Consider the following 12,689-nt stretch of genomic DNA (forward strand, 5'->3'; position numbering starts at 1 on the left):
GCATCATGAACTAAAATATCCCAGACTTAGTGAAAACTACTAAGTCCCTGAAAACAGATTTACCGGGTGCCTCACTTTGCAAGCTTGCACAAGTCACCACACACATCCTAAAAATGCATGGGTTGCACCTCTGGAAAGAAGACAAAATGCTTAACAAAACATATGAAGGACTCACAGGCATAGCATGCACACAATAATCATGGCAAAAATGACAAAAGTCTAAGATGAACTAGCAGATCTGACAATTAACTCACGAAGCCTCCTTCTAACAGCATTTTGGGCATCAAGATGAACTCAAATGAAAATGATCCAATGGAATGAAATTATGAACTCGTCGATACGAACATTTTGATATATCATTTGTCCAAAACGGAGCTACGGATGCAAAGTTACGGGCAGTCAAAGATTGCATAAAAGATTAGAGGGAGAGAGAAAAAGTCAACCCCCTAGGGTTTACTGTTCAGATCTGGATCGGGATCTCAGGTACTGTTCACGCCGGGGTACTGTAGCACGAACTCGCCGGAGGCTTGCCGGAAATGGCGGGGACGGCGGCCGGCGGGGAGGAAGAGGCCGGGGGCGGCGCCGGCGACGAGGCGCCCGGGGCGGCGCTGGACGGCGGGCAGCGCCGGCGACGAGGGGCGGCCGGGCGCGGGCGGCGTGGCGGCGAGGTGGCGCCGGCAGCGAGCGCGCGCGGCGGCTCCGGGCTCCTGCGGCGGCCGGACGCGGAGAGGAGGGCGGCGCCTGGGCAGACGGCGGCGGGGCGGAGGACTGGGCCGCGGGGGCCCGCGTCGGGCTCGGCTGGCCTCGCGGCGGCGGCGGCGAAGCGGTCCCGCGAGGGACACGTGGCGGCGGACGGTTGGTGCGGCGGAGGTGGCGGATGTTGTCCGGCCGAGGCGGACACGTCCGTCGGCGGCGAGATCTGGTTTTTTTTTTAGACTAGGGTTTTGACGGGGAAGAAGATCCGAATGGAGGGGGTATAAATAGGCATAAGTAGAGCTAGGAGAGTCCAAATGAGGAGCGGTTTTCAGCCACGCGATCGCGATCGAACGCTCTAGGACATGGAGCAGAGTTTGGTGGGTTTTGGGCCAAATTGGAGGGGTGTTGTGCTGCAACACACACGAGGCCTTTTCGGTCCCTCGGTTAACCGTTGGAGTATCAAACGAAGTCCAAATGGTACGAAACTTGACAGGCGGTCTACCGGTAGTAAACCAAGGCCGCTTGGCAAGTCTCGGTCCAATCCGGAAATGTTTAATCCCCACACACGAAAGAAAGCTAGAAATGACCACCGGAGGAGAACGAAGCGCCGGAATGCAAAACGGACAACCGGGAAAAAGCTCGAATGCATGAGATGAACACGTATGCAAATGCAATGCACATGATGACATGATATGAGATGCATGACAATGAAAACAACACACGGAGACAAAGACCCGAACCCGAGAACTAATTATAACTTAACGCCGGAAACGGCAAGAGTTGGAGTACAAATTGGGAAAGTTATATCCGGGGTGTTACACCATGAGTCACCATGTACACCGAGGAGGAAGCAGAAGAAGCACGACAAGACAGCGTCGATCTGCTGGAAGAGGGCCGGCTGTTGGCACTCAGCCGGTCCAGCATCTACCAGCAAAGCCTGCGCCGATACCACAATAGGAAGGTCAGGCCAAGATCTTTCCAAGAAGGCGACCTTGTGCTCCGGCTGATCCAGCGAACAGCCGGCCAGCACAAGCTGTCAGCGCCTTGGGGAGGCCCTTTCATCATCAGCAAAGTACTGGGCAACGATTCCTACTACCTGATCGACGCTCAGAAGCCCCGAGCACGCAAGAGGGACGACTCCGGCAAGGAGACAGAGCATCCATGGAATGCAAATCTCCTCCGAATATTTTACAGTTGATGCAGTATGTACCACACTACCTTTTGTATTAAAGTACCAAGACTTCGGGCCCCCCGAGACGAGCTCGGGGACTGCCCTCTTTTGTCTGTATGATAAAAATTATGCCTACAAGTATGTTACTCTTTGTCATGCCGCTTGGCACCGGGCTCGACAAGTGGGCCCGGGGACTTGCCGCCTTGCACTATGAAATGCTTCCTGTAGCCGGACAAGTAGTGTGTAACACCTAAACCGTCTTCTGTCAGAAGCCGCAGCTCGCAGAGCGACTGTACGGTGGGCAAAGGTAAGGTAGAATGGGTGTTCGCATGAAAAATGGCTAAGGACTCAAAGCGTAAAACATAGCTCAAGACGATTTCCAGCCTTTCTCGCAAACCAACTCTCGGACAGTCGGATTGTCGTCTTCTATCCAACTTGCTCAAGCAATCTTGAAATCGGCTAAGTACTTGCTTTCCCAAAGTAGCGTAGCACTTGATCCAGCAACAAGTCCGCAGAGCAGCTGTCCGATTGGCAAGGCAGGCAACTAAGAGAAAGCGGCAAAGGAAAAAAGCCAAAAGAACAATGGGCAAGAAAAGATAGATACGTATATTTACATAACATAGGCCGATTGGCCGAATTGTCGAGTAGAGGTTCAAAATACACCTCGCGGGTGGAATTGTGCGAATTAACAAGTTCTTCAAAGAGTACTGAAGCAGATAAAATAAAAGATACAGCGGCAGCTTAGGAGGCAGCAGACGGATTCGGAGGGTCGGAGGAGGCACCAGCGTCAGGCGGCGGGGTAGCTGGCTGGCTAGTCTCGGCTTGATCACCTCCGGCGGCAGTCGACTCGGTTGCACGCGGCTCGTTGCTGGAGGCGCGGTCGGGCTGAGGCTGGCCGTCTGCTCCATCTTCTGGTGCCTCCGCCTCGCCCCCATCCTCCGCCTCGTCCTCCTCCTCGATGCTGGAGCCAATCACCTCCGCCGACTCTTCGCCGTAGTTTGGGTTCATCCCAAACCACTCCGGCGGTACCTCCTCGCCGTCTTCAGACCGCTCGGGGACGAAGATGCTGGTGTCGATGTACTCGGGATCGCCGCAGCAAGTTTGACGAGGGCGTCTTCCGCAGCCGCCAGCTCCGGCTGGGCCTCCGACTGAAGCGTGGCCAACCGGTCTAGATCTAGCCCCGGGTACCACGCCTTGACGAACTCCAAGGCCCGGCGTGCTCCAGCCCGGGCCGAAGAGCCCTTCCAGGCCTCAAGACGACCAGCCGCGACCTCCAGCCAGTTGGCTGTCAGGCTGGGGGTGCGCGGAGCCTGCATATCCGGCCAAAGGGCGGCAATCGCCTGGGCACCGACGCGCTGGAGCCGGTGCAGCATCCGGTGAGCCGGCCGGAGGCGAGCCTCGATTCTCATGATGTGCTCGTCAAGAGTTCGGGGGGCATCGGCGGCGATCTCTGCGCCCTCCGCCCTTTGACTCTCACGGTCGGCCTCGATGGCTTGGATGGCGGCCTGCGACTGCCCAGGGAAGAAGTCTGCAAAGACACGAAGAAACGAAGAAGCTAGTTAAAAACCAGGAGTCGGCACGATCTAAGTCGGCAACTCGAAGAAATAAAATAAAGAGACTCACCATCAATGATGTCTTCAATCTCGTGGAAGCCGGAGGACAACAGCGCCTCCTTGTTAGACTAGGAGGAGCGCTCGCTCGCGAACTCAGCCAAGAGGGCGGTTTCCGTCTCCTCCGCCTCCCTCTGCGACTTCATAAGCAGCTCCTTCTGCTCTGCCAACTGAGTGGCCAGCAGATCGCGCTCTATGGCGAGCTTGCTGCACTCCTCCCCTTTGGTGCGTAGGACGGAGTTGGCTTCGCTCAGCTGCTGTTGAAGAGCAGCGTTGGCTCCTGAAGAAAAGGAAGAAAGATAAAAATCATCAATAAAATAGGTCGCCGGGGAGATCCGGCCTGACTGCTCAGCAGTCGGCCCGAATCTCGGGGACTACAGCCCGCGGGTGCGCTAGAGCGCCCCCATAGAGAAGAAAAAAGGACTTACTCCGGCTCTCCGCCAAGTCGGCGGTCCGCTTGCCTAGCTCTTCAACGTTACGGTTGAAGGCAGTGACGTGGAGGTTGTGGTAATCCTGCGACAAGCATTTCAGACAAAGTTGGTACCCAGAAGTTCATCAATTGGAGTTCCGGGCCGCCTGCTCAGCAGCCGGCCCGAAACTCAGGGACTACACCCAGTGGGTGTGCTGGCGCGCCCCCACAGAGAGGAGCAAGAAAACAAAGACCAAAGGAAAAAAACATACCCAGACGGCTGCCCGCGACGCTAGGAACGCCTTGGTGCAACTCTGGAGAGCGTCGCCCTCAGCACGGAGCTTCGCCTGGACGTCCAGGAGCGCCCGGTTCGGCGGCCCTATGCCGCCTCCTCGCACCCACCCAACAGGTGCGGCGCTCGTCGCTTCGGCGTCTGGGGCCGCCGAGCTGGCGGTGCCGGCTTCCAGGGGGCGGGGTGCCGAAGTCGCCTTCTCCAGACGACGGCGCGTTGGCGAGCCGACTTGGAGGAGTAGCCTCGCCACGGCCTCGTCTTCGGTCGGCGGCACCGGAGGGTCCGCTGGCTGCTCACCTTGCGCGCCTTCAGACGGCAGCAGAGGCGGCGGCGGAACGTGCGCGTCGGAGTAGAGGGGTCGCCGCCTTCCCTCTCCTCGACGAGGTTCTCCCCGCCGGCTTCCCCAGTTGGCCCCGTGAACTCCGGAGGTGGCGGCGCAGAGTTCAGCGGGGTGACAAGCAAGGCCGACTGGCGGCGTGCGGCTTCCTCAGCCCGCTGCTTCACCGCGGCGGCGGCTTCGGCCTCCGCTAGTTTTTTCTTAGCGGAGGCCTCCGCCCTGTCGGCCTCCGCCTTCTCCAGGCGGAGGGCCTCTTCTTCGTTGCGCCTCTCCTGCACATTCCGCTCCGTCGCCTCCCGGAGGTCAGCCGCGGGGTCAATCCGCCGAGTGGTGCCGGACGTCTCTGCTGACCCCATGGAGGAGGTGGCGGCGACCCGCTCAAGAGAGAGGGGAGCCCTGAAGAAAGAGGGGCAAGCAGAGACTCAGACAAATCACGAAGAAAGAATAAAACTTTGAAGACAGAATACTTACGTGGAGACCAACGGCGGCTTCTTCACTTCCTTATGGAAGCGGATGGCCTTCGCGGCTGCCTCGTCCCGCCGGGTCACCGCAGCCGAGCCCTTGGGCTTCTTCGGCCGACTGCCGAACAAGGTCGGCACGGCCCTGCGCTTCTTCCCGCCGCCTGGAGCGCCCGGCTCGGCAGAAGAGCCCGCGCCAGGCTGGCTGGCTCCTGGCCGATGGCGAGGGGCGACTTCTCCCTCGGCGCTGTCTTCAGGCCAGTCAGCAAAGGTAGCCGAAGGCCTGAAGTCGCCTGCTGTCCCTCCTCCTCCCTCGGCGTCGTCTTCCAGAGCCGCCACCCCCAGATCGGGGTCGTCGACGTCGCTCTCCGCCCGGTCGGCGACGAACTCACAGGCCGGCCCCAAGGTGCCGGCTGGTGGGTGAAGAAGGGGATTCTAACCAAAGCCGACTGGTCAAAACAAAACTCGGCAAGAAAAAGACAATCTAAAGAAAGAAAAGAAAGGCGACTCACCACAGGCGGGGGGTTGGCGCGGGAGTACGGCTCCTTGCCGAATCGCCATTCCTCCAGGAGCCTGCTGTCCGAGAGGTAGTTCACCATGAAGGCCACCTCTTCATGAGGCATGTCCTTGGTGCACATCCGACTCGGGTCGCATTGCCCGCTCATCTGGCATATCATGTGAGGGCGGCCTTGGAGTGGGACCAGTCAGACCCTCCGACTGCGTAAGCACTCGGAGTCACGTGATGGCGCCGGCTCCCGCAGGCGTCAGCGACCTCGCCCGGTACGACCAGTTGGGAGTCTCCCAGCCGGCGGGCCGGCTTCGAAAGCCGGCAGATTGACCGAGTCGCCCCTCGTGGCGACGTTCCTGACATAGAAGTAGGATCTCTGCCACATCTTCACCGACTTTATCAGCGAGATGGAGGGGAAGGGGTTGTCGGTACCTGACCTTCGCATGGCGATGAAGGCGCCACATTGAGCCGGCACGCCTACGGCCTGGGTGCCGAGCTTGGAGAAGAACTCCCCCAGAGCTCGAGGGTGGGGTGGACTCCGAGGAAGCCTTCGCACAAGGCCACGAAGGCGGACAACAGCACCACTGTGTTGGGGTGAGGTGGTGCTGCTGGAGGCTGTAGAACTCCAAGAAAGACCGGAAAAAGCTGCTCGCCGGCAGCCCCAGCTCGCGCAGGCAGTGCGAGCGGAAGATGACCCGCTCGCCCTCCTGCGGGGCGGGGGAAATCACCCCCTCCGGCGCAAGACGCACCTGCACGCGGTCCTCGCCGGGAAGCCGACGGGTCCGGCGGAGGAACTCAATGTGGTCTTCATGAACCTCGGAACCGTCCCAGGTGCCAGAATGCACTGGGGGAGGCGCAGAAGCAGAGGACGAACTCATCGCGAGCTGTCGCCGCAGCGTTCACCGGAGCTTGGACGTGCGGCGGAGCAAAGAAGAGAAGAGGAAGGAGGAGTGTGAGGAGCGGCAAGGAGGAAGAGAACGAGGAGTAGTAGGAAGGAGGGGCGCGCGTGCTCCCTTCTTCCCCCTACTTATAGCCTTGTGGGCTGCGAAGCCGAGGGGGCGGACGTGGGTATTTACTGCACCCACAACCCCACGACCCCCACGATCCACGTAAAGTTACTGCGCGCAGTAACTCCACGGGAATCCCAACCGTCCATCGGGGCCGCAACGGATCCGCTCGGGCACCGAGGCGCGGTAGTGGCGGGCCACGCATGTGGGCCTGTCCCGTCGCACGCGTGGGCTGGCAGGACGGCCTAGCCACGTGCCCTCGCGTGACAGGCCAAGAACGGGCGGCGTCCTGGAGGCTTAGCTAGCACGCCACTTAAAATCCCGCCGCGATGTTCGAAATACCGAGCAAGTCAAAATTGAGTGAAGTCCGAGTTGAGCAAGTCCGACTCCTTCCAGACGGCCCGGCAGAAGTCAATCAAGACCATGTGTTGAGCACCCGGAAAGAGAAACTGCTCAGGCTTCTCGGCCGATCGTCCGTGGTGCCTCACCAGCTTCGGGGACTACTGTCGGAGTAATGGGCCACGGGTAGGCCAACCCGAGTCCATAACCTTTCAAGACATCGGGGCAGGCTGCGCCCCTCAAGACCCCAGGGCGAAGAGTCGTCTCCTGAGGAGTCGACAGCAGGGCGGCCGACTGCCCGCTCACGGCCGAGTTCCAGGGACGACTTCCAGAGAAGCTGGCTTTGGGGAGTCGGCCAGCGACTCCAGCAAACCCATGACCTCATCAAAGGGGACGGGGCAGAGGCGTGGCTACAGTGAAGCCCACTCCTGCCCCTTACCAAGGGCAGGCATGGCCACAGCACGCCGTACCCGGGAAGATCTCCGTGCGGCGTGGCACTGTTACCCGGCCGGCCCTGACATCAGCACCACAGTACCAAGTCCTGCACCCACGACGGCTTGTCTGTATGGCCTGGAGGCAGCGGGGCCCACCAGTTAGCGAGACCTCGGGAGACGGCGGGAGAACCGCCAGTCGGACCCGCCGGGAGTCGGCTCGGGGGAGTCAGCCGAGCCCTCCCCTGGGGCCCACACGCCATTAATCTAGATGAGATGGGGAGTGGCCACAGTGATCGCCCGCCAGGCGGCGGGGCTGTTGCCACGACCCCATGACCAAGCCTGCGTCATCAGAAGCACGGCTACAGTAATCAGCGGCCGGAAAGACCCGCCCGCGGCGGACGCGGCCTGTCGGCTCCGTACTAGACTAGTCGGCGGGGCCCACTAGTCGGCAGGCCCCAGCAGTCGGCGGAGAAGTCGATGGTCGGAGGCACTGATGGTGGGGCCCGCGCCCAGTCGAGTTACCATTGTACCCCTGGGGGGTAGGCCTATATAAACCCCCAGGGCACCCATGCAAGGGGTTGGATCCCGGTAGTTCTAGACCATACCAGATAGAAGGAGAGAGCTAGCCTTGCCCTCTTCTACGACCAGAAATAGCTCAAGGAGAAACCATGTAAACACTTGGCCATAGTGATCATGCGGAGACCCCGCAGAGCAGCAGTAGGGGTATTATCTCCCCGGAGAGCCCCGAAGCTGGGTAAGATTCGCCGGCATGCATGTCTAAGCCTCATCCCGTTTCCAGGCACCGGCGACGTTCTACTCGCCCCCCACCATGATAAGCCATCCGTTGGCATATGCCGCACCAAACCCCCAACATTCAGGGAATTCAAGATCCATTTCTTCATCAGTGAAGCAAAGCGGGTGTGCGGCGCCTCTATGTTGGGCCACACTGCAGCATAACTCCGAAGGAGTCCTACTGCAGTTTTCGGCCTGGTTGCGGCGAGGTGTGACACGTCCGAATAGGTAGCCATTGTTGCATGTCGAAGCATGTTTTCGTGATCCTTAGATCGGTCTTGCGCTTCCTGCTCTATTGTCCCAGTCCCTCTGCGGGTTATCTGGGTAATTGTGGCCTGCGTTGTTCTTGCCTTTACGGCGAGGTGGGGCGGTCTGGTGTTCGGCTTGAGGTGCCTTTTTATTCGGACAGAGTTGCCGACGACCTGCCGTGTTGTGTGACAATGGTATGGGCTCCAACGCCCCGTCATCGGACTGGTAGAGCGAACTGTGCTTTGGGTAGCTTTTGGCTGGGCCACTGAGGTCGTATTCTTCGGCAACCAGGACTTTGGTCCATCTGTCATTGAGTAGGTCTTGGTCAGCTTGAAGCTGTTGCTGCTTCTTTTTCAAGCTCCTTGCCGTAGCTATCAGCCTGCACTTGAAGCGCTCCTGTTTGAGGTGCTCTTCGCGTACGATGAAGTCTTCATCGCCGAGGCTTTCCTCATCTTCGGAGAGTGGGAGGTAGTTGTCGTCCTCCTATCCGTCGCTAGGCAGGGCCTGTTCATCGGGGATGTCTTGCCCGTTTTCCTGTTCCTCCTGCTCGAATGTTGCTCCCATAGGGTCTTCATTGCTTTCGGCGCCGTCCAGAGAACTATTTTCTCCAGTGCCATTGTTGCTGCGGTGTGACTTGGGGCGCCGGAACTTAGACTATGACTCAGGAGTTTTAACTGGATCTCCCTTGTCTTTGCCGCGAGGCTTTTTAAGTGTATCGATCATGTACACATAATGTGAAGGGGTGTCCGTCTTGCGTCCGAAGACTGACGGATCTTGGCCTTGCTCCTTATCTGCATCGTCGTCTAGACCGTCATTGACTGCGGAGCCAGGAGTGGACATGTCGGTTAAGTCCTCAACAGTGGCTATGAGGTGGGTGGCGGGTGGGAAACAAAATTCTCCATCGTCCGCCCCTAGTTCGAACCGGACATAGTTCGGCTGCGAGTCTCCCATGAATGACAGGTTCTTTAAAGAGTTTAACACATCGCCCAAAGGTGAGTGCTGAAAGACGTCTGCGGCACCAAATTCGAAGATCAATAACCGATCTAGCTCGGTGTCCGCAAGCGTATATGGTCCGTAATTTATAGCCGGAGACGAATCCAGAGTTCCATTGACGCAGGTATCGCGGGGTGACGAGTCCGTGTGCGGCTCCAATGCCGCGGACTTTGTGTCTTCTGATGGCACGATCTAAGGCCGTTGCAGCAACAGGTACCATCTCCTGGATGTGATCCGATGACAGATTTAAGTCATGTTCCTCGGAGCGAGGGGGAACGGTCGTTGCGGTGTCAAATCCATTGAAGATCAAGTCTCCACGGATATCCATGACGTAGTTCAAGCTTCCAAATCTGACCTGGTGGCCGAGGGCGTAGCTATTGATCTGCTCCAGATGGCCGAGCGAGTTGGCCTGCAGTATGAAGCCGCCAAACACGAAAATCTGTCCGGGGAGGAAGGTTTCTCCTTGGACAGCGTCTCTATAGACGATTGAAGGGGCCATCGAACCTTTCATCGACGGCACAGTGGAACTCTCAATGAAAGCACCAATGTCGATGTCAAAACCGGCGGATCTCAGGTACGGGGTCCCGAACTGTGCATCTAGGATCGATGGTAACAGGAGACAGGGGACACAATGTTTACCCTGGTTCGGGCCCTCTCTATGGAGGTAATACCCTGTGTCCCGCTTGATTGATATTGATGAATATGGGTGTTACAAGAGTTGATCTACCACGAGATTGTAATGGCTAAACCCTAGAAGCTTAGCCTGTATGACTATGGTAATGAATGTGTCCTTTCCGGACTACCCCCTCCGGTTTATATAGACACCGAGGGGATCTAGGGTTTACATAGAGTCGGTTACATAAAAAGGAATCTTCATAGTCGGTCGCCAAGCTTGCCTTCCACGCCAAGGTGAGTCCAATCTGGACACGGGTATAGTCTTCGGTCTTCATGTCTTCACAACCCATCAGTCGAGCCCATAGATAACAGGCCGGACGCCCGAGGACCCCTTAGGACTCCCTCACTCCTCCTCCAGGGCATCTAGACTGTCCTGCCGGTCAATCTCGAGGTGAGTCATGAATGATGTCGCGGGGCAACATAGCCTCTGCGCCGTACACCATGAAGAATGGTCTGTAACGGGTGGTGTGATTGGGCGTGGTCCGCAGCCCCTAGAGTATGGAGTCGAGCTCCTCGACCAAGTGTTTCTCTGACTCTTCTAAAGACCGTACTAGTCTGGGCTTAATGCCGCTCATGATAAGACCATTTGCTCGTTCGTCTTGACCGTTTGTTTAGGGGTGATAGATGGAGGCATAATTGAGCTTGATGCCCTGGTTAGAACACCATGTTTTCACTTCATCGGCTGTAAAGTTGGAGCCGTTATCGATGATGATGCTGTGTGGGACACCATAACGGTGTACGCCACCGGATATAAAGTCTATCACTGGTCCGGCTTCAGCCGTTTTAACTGGTTTGGCCTCTATCAACTTAGTGAATTTATCTACCATGACCAGCAGATATTTTTTCTTATGGCTTCACCCTTTAAGGGGTCCGACCATATCAAGCCTCCAGACCGCGAAAGGCCAAGTAATGGGGATTGTTTGTAAGGCGGTAGGCGGCATATGGCTTTGATTGGCGAAAAGCTGGCATCCCACACAACGTTGGACAAGGTCCTGTGCCTCTGCTCGGGCCGTCGGCCAGAAGAAACCGGTACAGAACGCTTTGCTTACAAGAGCCTGAGCCGCGTGTGGTGACCGCCAAGACCAGCATGGATGTCGGCCAGGAGCTGCCGTCCTTCTTCTTCGGAGATACATCTTTGAAGTATTTCGGTAGCGCTCTTCTTGTAGAGCTCTCCTTCATGAACCTTGTAGGCTTTCGAACGCCGAACGATGCATCAAGCCTCATTCTGATCCTCAGGGAGCTCTCGCCTATTAAGGTAGGCCAAGAAGGGTTCGGTCATGGGGTAATTACTGCCATTATTAGATGGGTCGATGGTGTTATTTCAGTGGCTGAGCCCCTGATGACGTCGGTATTGTGTTCAGAATCTGGTGGTATAACGGGATCCGGACTAGTGTTGCCGCTCTCATCCTGCCACACCACAGATGGCTTGAAGAGCCTTTCTAAAAAGACGTTAGGCGGGACGGTGAAAGTGCAACTATCCCTAGGTGGTTTTGGTAATTCCTAACAACATATAACTCATTGAGCTAATGCTATTCGAAGATTAGTATTTCAGGAAAAGATCAATGAATGGCATGGCATGGATGAGGAAAGTGGACCCCTAAAAGTATTAAGGACAAAAAGATTGGCTCAAGCTCAAAGCTCAAGACTCTACATTTTATATTTTAGTGATCCAAGATCACATTGAGTCTATAGGAAAAGCCAATACTATCAAGGAGGGATGAGGTGTTACTTAATGGCGTTCTTGCTTCATAGTGCTTAGTGATATGCTCCAAAACCCTCAACTACCTTCCCACATCCACATATGACCTAAACCAAAAGTCGAACTCGGCCCCACCGATTCTTTCTATCCGGCACCACCGAGTTCAGATGTCATAGCCACTGCCACAAACCCTAGGCAATTCAGTCTCACCGATAGGGATTTCGGTCACCGAGATAGGGTTGTAATCTCTCTGTTTCCCTTTGTAACGTTTCGGTCCTACGAGATGAGCGATCGGTCCCACCGAGACTGCAATGTAAACTCTCTATTTCCCTTTTGTAACATTTCGGTCCCACCGAAATGAGCAAATCGGTCCCACCGAGTTTACCTGACCAACTCTCTGGTTAGCTTATTACCAAAATCGGTCCCACTGAGTTTGTGTAATCAGTCACACCGAGATTACGTTATGCCCTAACCTAACCATATCGGTCCTACCGAGTTGCATCTCAGTCCCACCGAAAATCCTAACGGTCACTAGGTTTGCTAAAACGGTCTGACCGAGTTTCTCAATTCGGTCTCACCGATATTGGTAAATTGTGTGTAACGATTAGTTTTTGTGTGGAGGCTATATATACCCCTCCACCCACTCTTCATTCATGGAGAGAGCCATCAGAACATACCTACACTTCCAATACACATTTTCTGAGAGAGAACCACCTACTCATGTGTTGAGGCCAAGATATTCCATTCCTACCATATGAATCTTGATCTCTAGCCTTCCCAAGTTGCTTTCCACTCAAATCTTCTTTCCACCAAATCCATATCCTGTGAGAAAGAGTTGAGTGTTGGGGAGACTATCATTTGAAGCACAAGAGCAAGGAGTTCATCATCAACACACCATTTGTTACTTCTTGGAGAGTGGTGTCTCCTAGATTGTCTAGGTGTCACTTGGGAGCCTCCGACAAATATTGTGAAGTTAAACCAAGGAGTTTGTAAGGGCAAGGAGATCGCCTACTTCGTGAA

Source organism: Triticum urartu, chromosome 5 (assembly GCF_003073215.2).
Source record: "Triticum urartu cultivar G1812 chromosome 5, Tu2.1, whole genome shotgun sequence".
Lineage (NCBI taxonomy): Eukaryota > Viridiplantae > Streptophyta > Magnoliopsida > Poales > Poaceae > Triticum > Triticum urartu.